This window comes from Rhipicephalus microplus, chromosome 7 (assembly GCF_043290135.1).
Source record: "Rhipicephalus microplus isolate Deutch F79 chromosome 7, USDA_Rmic, whole genome shotgun sequence".
Classification (NCBI taxonomy): domain Eukaryota; kingdom Metazoa; phylum Arthropoda; class Arachnida; order Ixodida; family Ixodidae; genus Rhipicephalus; species Rhipicephalus microplus.
Genome location: NC_134706.1, coordinates 172,580,747 through 172,590,746, shown reverse-complemented (window position 1 = coordinate 172,590,746; position 10,000 = coordinate 172,580,747). Strand labels below are relative to the sequence as shown.

Genomic DNA, 10,000 nt, shown 5'->3' with positions numbered 1-10,000 from the left:
GGCTTCCTTCCGACTCGAAGTCCTGCGGCGGTCTCAACGAGGTGCCACATCCTCAATGCAGTCGGTCGCCCCCGTTTCGGTTGGGCTCTGGCACGACGGTCGCCACCGTCTCGCCCTTGAGTGGCCGCTGTTGGCGCTCGCTGTGAGGTGTTCAGCGTGCTGTCCGTGTTGCCGACGCGGTCAAAACGAGTCGACGGCTCACGTTCCCTTGTGCGCCGAAGGCTCTCTTGATATGTGATCCGACCCTCAGACAGACGAAGCCAAGGGAAGACCCAAGGCCGCAATGTGCGTTCAAAGAATCAGTGCTCAGTGTGTCCTGCAATTCACACCAAGTCTCGCAGCTGGCTGCGTTCTTCATCGACCCGAGAACCGAGTGATCCACCGCTTAGAGTCGTGAAAAAGTGTTTGTTCAATTCCGTACAGTCAAAACCAAACGTTTCTGGCACTCGGCCAAACAGTGGCCAAGAAGGGCGCTTTTCAGCGCACGCTTGGACTCCAAAACTCTGCCGCGCCTTTTTCGGCTGCCGCAAATCGAGCAAACGGTGTGTTTCGGACGGCGTTTCGCTTTCGCTACTTGCGAGTGCTTTCGTGGTCCACCCCTCTATAAATACTCGGGAGGCGTCGAAGCCGGTTCTCCAAGCCGGACCCGTAGGTATCGTTGTGTGCTCGCTCTCATTGGCCCGCCTAACCAGAAAATGCCTGCGGTACACCCATTTGGATAAGAGTGCACGCAGATGCGGGCCTCGACGGCTACACATTTCCTCGGGCGGCCGCCTCCCGGCCTCCGTGGAGCGCGGGATGCACGGTCCCATCGACAAGCCTCTCCCGTTTTTACCGTGGCGTCGCGGTTCACCACGACAGGCGGGTCGGTCTCCTCCGCATAAAAAGGGGGACCCCCGCTTTTTGTTCCACGAAATCGCACAAGCTTTTTTCGCATCCACGGTTTGCCACCGCACACCAAAATGCCGATCCGGCTGCCTACTTTAGCCAACAGGTGGAGCCAGGCGCGCCGTACTTGCGCGGCACTTCCCACGTCCACCGAAGTCGGTGCCAAGGACCACTTTCGGCGCCGGAGCCGCGTACGAGCCTACTCGAGGCGGAAGAACGAAGCCAGCAAGGGCCTGGCCGCAAGTGCGTTCAATTGTCGGGACGTCCAAGTCCCTCGTTCTTCCGTGCTTCCTCTTTCGGCAAGTCGTTGCGGCACCTTCCCAAAGCGCGCAGACCCGCTAATCGCGACGAGCGCGACGTGGCCGTGCCGCCTTTCCCTCGGCAGCAAGCAAAACGCCTGGCAACGTCGACGCTCCCCTAACCGCGATCTCGCACCGTGTTTCGTGTGGCGAATTCAAAAGCCGGCCGGCGCTGCTGCAACCATTACGGTCGGTACGCATACGCCGCGGAGGGCGGGACGGTCATCGGAGCGTGCGGTTCCTCCATCGAGTACTGCGCACCTCGGCCGTCGCATCGCCGTGCCATGACCGGCCGCGCGTCAACGCGAACCGGTGCCAGCGAGATCCCTCGCCTGCAAGAACCGACCGGCAGCCTCCGTCACCCGAGGACGCGGAGGCGCTTGCCGCGGACGGCGGGACGGTATGCACTGGTGCACAGCGGACCCGTCACATCGCCAGTTCCTTGACCGACCGCCGACGCTTGTGCCGTTCCTCTCGTACTTGGCAGTCGCCGCGCGATTGTCGGGTCTCGTTCTTGCACGCTCGAACGGTCGGGAGGGCACTCGGCTGGCGTTTCGGGAACGCGCAGCCTCGCCTTCTACCGACGTAACCACGACTCGCCGTTCGCGCTCCGCCGCTCCTGTTTACAGTACTAGGCGGTCCCGCAGCGGTCGGGTCGCGCATTTCGAGCGCTTCGAGCCACGGTGCAGTGGCGGGTCGAAAGCCGACCTATGAGTGCGTTGCGCCGTTTGTACCCGCGTCCGCCACCTGGCCGACCGTCCAAGGTCGCGGTGTTGGCGTCCGCTGGGCGCAACAATTTGTCACGGGGTGCCGCTCCACATTCAGGCAGCCCCGTGGGGAAAAGCCGACCCCGCGTCCAAACGGGGTCAGCGGCAGAAAGTGTCGGGCGCAGACGCAGCTGAGGCGCTCACCCTTCACAATCCGTTAATGATCCTTCCGCAGGTTCACCTACGGAAACCTTGTTACGACTTTTACTTCCTCTAAATGATCAAGTTTGGTCATCTTTCCAACAGACCGGCGCAACCGAAAGGCCGCGCCGGACATCGGTCCGAAGACCTCACTAAATCATTCAATCGGTAGTAGCGACGGGCGGTGTGTACAAAGGGCAGGGACGTAATCAACGCGAGCTTATGACTCGCGCTTACTGGGAATTCCTCGTTCAAGGGGAACAATTGCAAGCCCCTATCCCAATCACGAAAGAAGTTCCACGGGTTACCCAGTCTTTTCAGACAGGGATAAAGACACGCTGCTTCCTTCAGTGTAGCGCGCGTGCGGCCCCGGACATCTAAGGGCATCACAGACCTGTTATTGCTCTGTTTCGTGCGGCTAGGAGCCGCTTGTCCCTCTAAGAAGGTTGTAAGGTGCTGGGAACCCCGCACCTATTTAATAGGCTAGAGTCTCGTTCGTTATCGGAATTAACCAGACAAATCGCTCCACCAACTAAGAACGGCCATGCACCACCATCCACCGAATCAAGAAAGAGCTCTCAATCTGTCAATCCTCCCAGTGTCCGGGCCGGGTAAGTTTTCCCGTGTTGAGTCAAATTAAGCCGCAGGCTCCACTCCTGGTGGTGCCCTTCCGTCAATTCCTTTAAGTTTCAGCTTTGCAACCATACTTCCCCCGGAACCCAAATACTTTGGTTTCCCGGAAGCTGCCCGCCGAGTCATTTGAGTAACTCAGGCGGATCGCTGGTTGGCATCGTTTATGGTCAGAACTAGGGCGGTATCTGATCGCCTTCGAACCTCTGACTTTCGTTCTTGATCAATGAAAACATTCTTGGCAAATGCTTTCGCAGTAGTTCGTCTTGCGACGGTCCAAGAATTTCACCTCTAGCGCCGCAATACGAATGCCCCCGTCCGTCCCTCTTAATCATTACCTCGTATTCCAAAAACCAACAGAACAGAAACGAGGTCTTGTTCTATTATTCCATGCAAGTTTATTCAGGCGACTCGCCTGCGTTGAGCACTCTAATTTTTTCAAAGTAAAAGCACCGGCCATCTCGAGGCACACAATGAAGTGCACCAAGAAAGAACCGGCATGATGTTCAGTCCGAGCCGTCGCATCGGGTAGATGCACTACTCGTCTGGAACTGAGATCCAACTACGAGCTTTTTAACCGCAGCAGCTTTAGTATACGCTATTGGAGCTGGAATTACCGCGGCTGCTGGCACCAGACTTGCCCTCCAATTGATCCTCGTTAAAGGATTTAGAGTGTACTCATTTCAATTACGGGGCCTCAAAAGAGTCCCGTATTGTTATTTTTCGTCACTACCTCCCCGTGCCGGGAGTGGGTAATTTGCGCGCCTGCTGCCTTCCTTGGATGTGGTAGCCGTTTCTCAGGCTCCCTCTCCGGAATCGAACCCTGATTCTCCGTTACCCGTAACAACCATGGTAAGCAAGTAACCTACCATCGAAAGTTGATAAGGCAGACACTTGAAAGAAACGTCGCCGGCTCGTGGCCATGCGATCAGCACAAAGTTATCCAGAGTCACCACACAATACGGGCCGAAACCCGATCGATCTTGGTCTAATAAAAGCACCCGTTACCCAAAGGGCTCCAGGCTCACTGCATGTATTAGCTCTAGAATTGCCACAGTTATCCAAGTAGGAAGAAACGATCTAAGGAACCATAACTGATTTAATGAGCCATTCGCGGTTTCGCCTTATTTCGGCATGTACTTAGACATGCATGGCTTAATCTTTGAGACAAGCATATGATTACTGGCAGGATCAACCAGGTAATCGTTCGACTGCGCGTCCGTCCTCGCCTTCGGCGGGCCGGACGCAGTCTGTGTGCGGCGGAGGCCACCTTCAGGCGCCCCAACACGCTTATTTTGCACTCCGAGATGACGGCGTTCGAGCTCGCTACGGCACAACCTTCCCGAAAGACGAGTGGGAGCCGTGCGGCAAGAAGCACGTTCATGCTCGCTCTTTTTCGTTGCATCGACTCGGTCGCGCCGTGCGGGTTGCCCAAGCCCGCTGCACTGTCGGTGGACCGGCCGGAACTAGCAACGGAGCCGAGACTGCAAAGCCGCCAGACGACGGGTCACGCCCGCGTCTTCGGCGCTTTCGCATCTGAATCGCCCGAGGACGACACGGAACACACCTCGATATCGTGGTAAAACGGCACCGTCCGACAACCAGCCCCTAACGCATCAAGCGGATGAGGCTGCAGACGACTGCCGTGGATTCCCCTGGAGCAGACCCGAGGACACGCTTGACGAGGCCGAAGCCCGCCGCATATCAGACACCCGGTCGCTTTCGCGTACGCCGCTCACGAGAACCCCCACATAATAGCAGCGATAAGTACCCAGACCTCCTTGGGCACTAATACGAGCGTACTCGAGAAAATTTCACCGCGGGTGTGCCCCGAAACGTGTGGCACGTTGAGCGTGCCACAAGTCTACGTCGCTCTCAAACCCGCCGAGGTCGTAGAATTTGCGACCCTACTCACGAAATTCCCACCGAGGATACGGCCGCAAACGTACCGCACCTTGGGTAGGCCACGAGTTTGTGCAACACTACGCTGACGGCACAGCACCGAGGTCGTGCGCGCACGCACGGGAAAATTCCGCCGCGGTTTCTGCCGAAAACGTGAGGCACCACGACTCTCCGCAAGTTCGCGTCGACTGCGAAAGACCGAAGTCGTGAACGACGTGTCCGCTACTCGCCGCCGACACGCTGGACACCAAACGTACAACGACTCGACGGCGTCGTAGAGGCCCACGACGCGGTTTTCCTTAACGACGTCTCGGCGTGGCACCGACAGGTTAGAACGGCCGACCAACGTTCCCTGTCCGCCGTTCGGCTCAGTCGAAGGGCTCGGCGACTTCGGCAACGCTGCGAAGCCGCACGGTGACGCACGCCATGTCCCCATTTTTTTTTTTTTTCTTTCTGCGTCTGCCGGGGTGCCCCTATAATAGCAGCGATAAGCACCCAGACCGCCGTGGGTCGCTCGCCCCGGCTGACGTGGTTTTTCGTACTCCTGCGGCGGTCGCCGTCAAGCACGTCCAAATACGCTACTTTCGTGGGCGCATTCACGCTCTTTCGCTTCGCCGGAGTGCCAGCACTCACTCTGCCAAAAACGGCGAACATCCGAGCGGCGGTTCCCACTTTTGCGTCGGCGTCGCAAACCCCGCCCCGGCAGACGAGGTTTGCCGTACTCGTGCGACGGTGGCCGGCGGGCACGTCGAAAGACGCCGATATCGTGCGCGAATTGGCGCACCTTGGCTTCACCGGAGTGCCGCCACTGACTCCTCCAAAAACGGCGAAGATCCGAGCGGCGCTTCCCACTTTCGCATCGGCGTCCCGAACTCCGCCCCGGCTGACGCGGTTTACCGTACTCGTGCGACGGTCGCCGGCGAGCACGTGGAAAGACGCCGATATCGTGCCCGAATCGGCTCCGTTCGGCTTCGCCGGAGTGCCAGCACTGGCTCGGCGAAAGACGACGAACATCCGAGCGACGGTTCTCACTATTGCGTACGCGTCGCAAACCCCGCCCCGGCAGACGCACTTTGCCGTACTCGTGCGACGGTCGCCGGCGAGCACGTAGAAAGACGCCGATATCGTGCCGGAATCGGCCCCGTTTGGCTTCGCCGGAGTGCCAGCACTCACTCGGCCACAAACGGCGAACATCCGAGCGGCGGTTCCCACTTAGCCGTCGGCGTCCCGAACTCCGCCCCGGCAGACGCGGTTGCCGAGCTCGTGCGACTAGCGACCGCGAAGCCGTCTCGCGACGCCGCTTTCGTGCGCGGCTCCCACTGCGACCTGGGTCACCCGAGGTCGACGAGCAAGAAAGAATGTCGAAAAAAAATTTTTTTTTTTTTTGCGTCTGCCGGGGTGCCCCTATAATAGCAGCGATAAGCACCCAGACCGCCATGGGTCGCTCGCCCCGGCTGACGTGGTTTTTCGTTTTCCTGCGGTGGTCGTCGTCAAGCACGTCCAAACACGCCACTTTCGTGGGCGCATTCGCGCTCTTTCGCTTCGCCGGAGTGCCAGCACTCACTCTGCCAAAAACGGCGAACATCCTAGTGGCGGTTCCCACTTTTGCGTCGGCGTCGCCAACCCCGCCCCGGCATACGCGGTTTGCCGTACTCGTGCGGCGGTGGCCGGCGGGCACGTCGAAAGACACCGATATCGTGCGCGAGTCGATGCTTCTTGGTCTCGCAGGAGGGCCGCCACTCACTCCTGCAAAAACGGCGAAGATCCGAGCGGCGCTTCCCACTTTTTCGTCGGCATCGCAAACCTCGCCCCGGCAGACGCGCTTTGCCGTACTCGTGCGACGGTCGCCGGCGAGCACGTCGAAATACGCCGATATCGTGCCCGAATCGGCCCCGTTTCGCTTCGCCGGAGTGCCAGCACTCACTCGGCCAAAAACGGCGAACATCCGAGCAGCGGTACCCACTTAGCCGTCGGCATCCCGAACTCCGCGCCGGCTGACGCGGTTGCCGAGCTCGTGCGACTAGCGACCGCGAACGCGTCTCGCGACGCCGCTTTCGTGCGCGGCTCCCATTGCGACCTGGGTTACCCGAGCTCGACCAGCAAAAAAGAAGGTCGAAAAAAAATTTTTTTTTCTGCGTCTGCCGGGGTGCCCCTATAATAGCAGCGATAAGCACCCAGACCGCCGTGGGTCGCTCGCCCCGGCTGACGTGGTTTTTCGTACTCCTGCAGCGGTCGCCGTCAAGCACGTCCAAATACGCCACTTTCGTGGGCGCTTTCGCGCTCTTTCGCGTCGCCGGTGTGCCAGCACTCACTCTGCCAAAAACGGCGAACATCCTAGTGGCGGTTCCCACTTTTGCGTCGGCGTCGCCAACCCCGCCCCGGCATACGCGGTTTGCCGTACTCGTGCGGCGGTGGCCGGCGGGCACGTCGAAAGACACCGATATCGTGCGCGAGTCGATGCTTCTTGGTCTCGCAGGAGGGCCGCCACTCACTCCTGCAAAAACGGCGAAGATCCGAGCGGCGCTTCCCACTTTTTCGTCAGCATCGCAAACCTCGCCCCGGCAGACGCGCTTTGCCGTACTCGTGCGACGGTCGCCGGCGAGCACGTCGAAATACGCCGATATCGTGCCCGAATCGGCCCCGTTTCGCTTCGCCGGAGTGCCAGCACTCACTCGGCCAAAAACGGCGAACATCCGAGCAGCGGTACCCACTTAGCCGTCGGCATCCCGAACTCCGCGCCGGCTGACGCGGTTGCCGAGCTCGTGCGACTAGCGACCGCGAACGCGTCTCGCGACGCCGCTTTCGTGCGCGGCTCCCATTGCGACCTGGGTTACCCGAGCTCGACCAGCAAAAAAGAAGGTCGAAAAAAAATTTTTTTTTTCTGCGTCTGCCGGGGTGCCCCTATAATAGCAGCGATAAGCACCCAGACCGCCGTGGGTCGCTCGCCCCGGCTGACGTGGTTTTTCGTACTCCTGCAGCGGTCGCCGTCAAGCACGTCCAAATACGCCACTTTCGTGGGCGCTTTCGCGCTCTTTCGCGTCGCCGGTGTGCCAGCACTCACTCTGCCAAAAACGGCCAACATCCGAGCGGCGGTTCCCACTTTTGCGTCGGCGTCGTAAACCCCGCCCCGGCAGACGCGGTTTGCCCTACTCGTTCGACGGTCGCCGGCGAGCGCGTCGAAAGACGCCGATATCGTGCGCTAATTGGCGCTCCTTGGCTTCTCCGGAGTGCCGCCACTCACTCCTCCAAAAACGGCGAAGATCCGAGCGGCGTTCTCCACTTTCGCATCGGCGTCCCGAACTCCGCCCGGGCTGACGCGGTTTACCGTACTCGTGCGACGGTCGCCGCCGGGCACGTCGAAAGACGCCGATATCGTGCCGTAATCGGCCCCGTTTGGCTTCGCCCGAGTGCCAGCACTCACTCGGCCAAAAACGGCGAACATCCGAGCAGCGTTTCCCACTTTCGCATCGGCGTCCCGAAGCCCGCCCCGGCAGACGCGGTTTGCCCTACTCGAGCGACGGTCGCCGGCGATCACGTCGAAAGGCGCCGAATTCGTGCACGAATCGATGCTTCTTGGTCTCGCAGGAGGGCCGCCACTCACTCCTGCAAAAACGGCGAAGATCCGAGTTGCGCTTCCCACTTTTTCGTCGGCGTCCCGAACTACGCCCCGGCTGACGCGGTTTACCGTACTCGTGCGACGGTCGCCGGCGGGCACTTCAAAATACGCCGATTTCGTGGGCGCATTCACGCTGTTTCGCTTCCCCGGAGTGCCAACACTCACTCTGCCGAAAGCGGCGATCATCCGAGCGGCGGTTCCCACTTTTGCGTCGGCTTCGCAAACGGCGCCCCGGCAGACGCGCTCGTGCGACGTACTCGTGCGACGGTCGCCGGCGAGCACGTCGAAAGACGCCGATATCGTGCTCGAATCGACCCCGTTTCGCTTCGCCGGAGTGCTGCCAGTCACGGCGCAGAAAACGGCGAACAAGTGTTTTTTTTTTTTTTTTCCTAGAATTTGTGTTATAGAAGGCACATTTGATATCGGACGATAATTTTCAACTTTATCACGCGCACCGATTTTCGTGTAGAGGTTTGCAAGTTTATGGGAATTTCTCCACTTGGAATAATGCGATTTAGTAGTACTACGAGAACTTCATGGATGTACTCAAGGGTACGGGGCAAGTCAGTTACGTCAACACCTGCAGATTTTTTACACTTCAAACTGAAAATTGTTGGTTGTGAGTCCTCGTGTGATATTAAAGGCCGATTCGCTAACACATAGAACAAAGAAAGAAAGGAAGAAAAAACGCCCGCGCTCGCTCAAGAAACCTGGGTTCGCAACAAGTGGCAACAACAAGCAACCGAGCGAGTGCGCCAAAACCCGTGGCGGCCGAACAAACGCGAAGTCCCAACCGCGTCAGCCGGGGCGGCACGGGACAGGAAAAATCACTTCAGCCGGGGCGGCGGGGCACCGAATAAACCTCGTCACCTCGTCGCAGGATAAAAGAGGAAACAAAAAGTCTAAACAGCGTCTGCTGGAGCGAATGCGTAATAAAACAACAACAACAACAAAAAAAAAACACCCGCGCTCAAGAAGTCTGCAATCCTCACAAAAGGCGACTGTGACCGAGCAGCGTCAGCCGGGGCCGTGCGGAAACGGAAAAACCGCGACTACCGGGGCGTCGAGGCACCGAAAAATCCACTTCAGCCGCGGCGAAAAAAAAAACAAAAAGAAAGACGGAGGGGGGGGGGGGGGGAACCACGTCTGCCGGGGCGAAGGAAAAAAAAAAACGCGTCTGCCGGGGCGAGCCCGGGTGCGGCACCACCGGGAAAACTGTGGCAAACAGACATGGCGATCGAGTGAGTGGGCCGCCAGCCAGGCTCAGCCAAAAAGTGCAAAGTCCGAACTGCGTCAGCCGGGGCGGCAAAAACCGCGTCAGCCGGGGCGGCGCAAAAAACCGCGTCTGCCGGGGCGGCACGAAACCGCGTCAGCCGGGGCGGGGCGAAAACTGCGTCAGCCGGGGCGAAAAGAAAAAAAAAAACGCGTCTGCCGGGGCAAGCCCGGGTGCGGCACCACCGGGAAAACTGTGGCAAACAGACATGGCGATCGAGTGAGTGGGCCGCCAGCCAGGCACAGCCGAAAAGTGCAAAGTCCGAACCGTGTCAGCCGGGGCGACGCAAAAACCGCGTCAGCCGGGGCGGCGCGAAAACCGCGTCAGCCGGGGCGGCACGAAACCGCGTCAGCCGGGGCGGCGCGAAAACTGCGTCAGCCGGGGCGGCGCGAAAACCTCGTCAGCCGGGGCGAGCGAAAAGGGGGGGGGGGGGGAACCACGTCTGCCGGGGCGAAAGAAAAAAAAAACGCGTCTGCCGGGGCGA

General features: G+C 59.5%; 2 non-coding genes across 2 annotated transcripts; both read right to left on the bottom strand.

The window, feature by feature from the left end:
• Window positions 1-240: 240 nt before the first annotated feature.
• LOC142767934 (5.8S ribosomal RNA) lies at window positions 241-393 on the bottom strand. Its single transcript, XR_012885149.1, has one exon. It is a non-coding gene; the product is annotated as a 5.8S ribosomal RNA (ribosomal RNA).
• A 1,719-nt stretch (window positions 394-2,112) lies between these two features.
• LOC142767983 (small subunit ribosomal RNA) lies at window positions 2,113-3,927 on the bottom strand. The gene has a single exon (XR_012885189.1). It is a non-coding gene; the product is annotated as a small subunit ribosomal RNA (ribosomal RNA).
• Window positions 3,928-10,000: the final 6,073 nt, after the last annotated feature.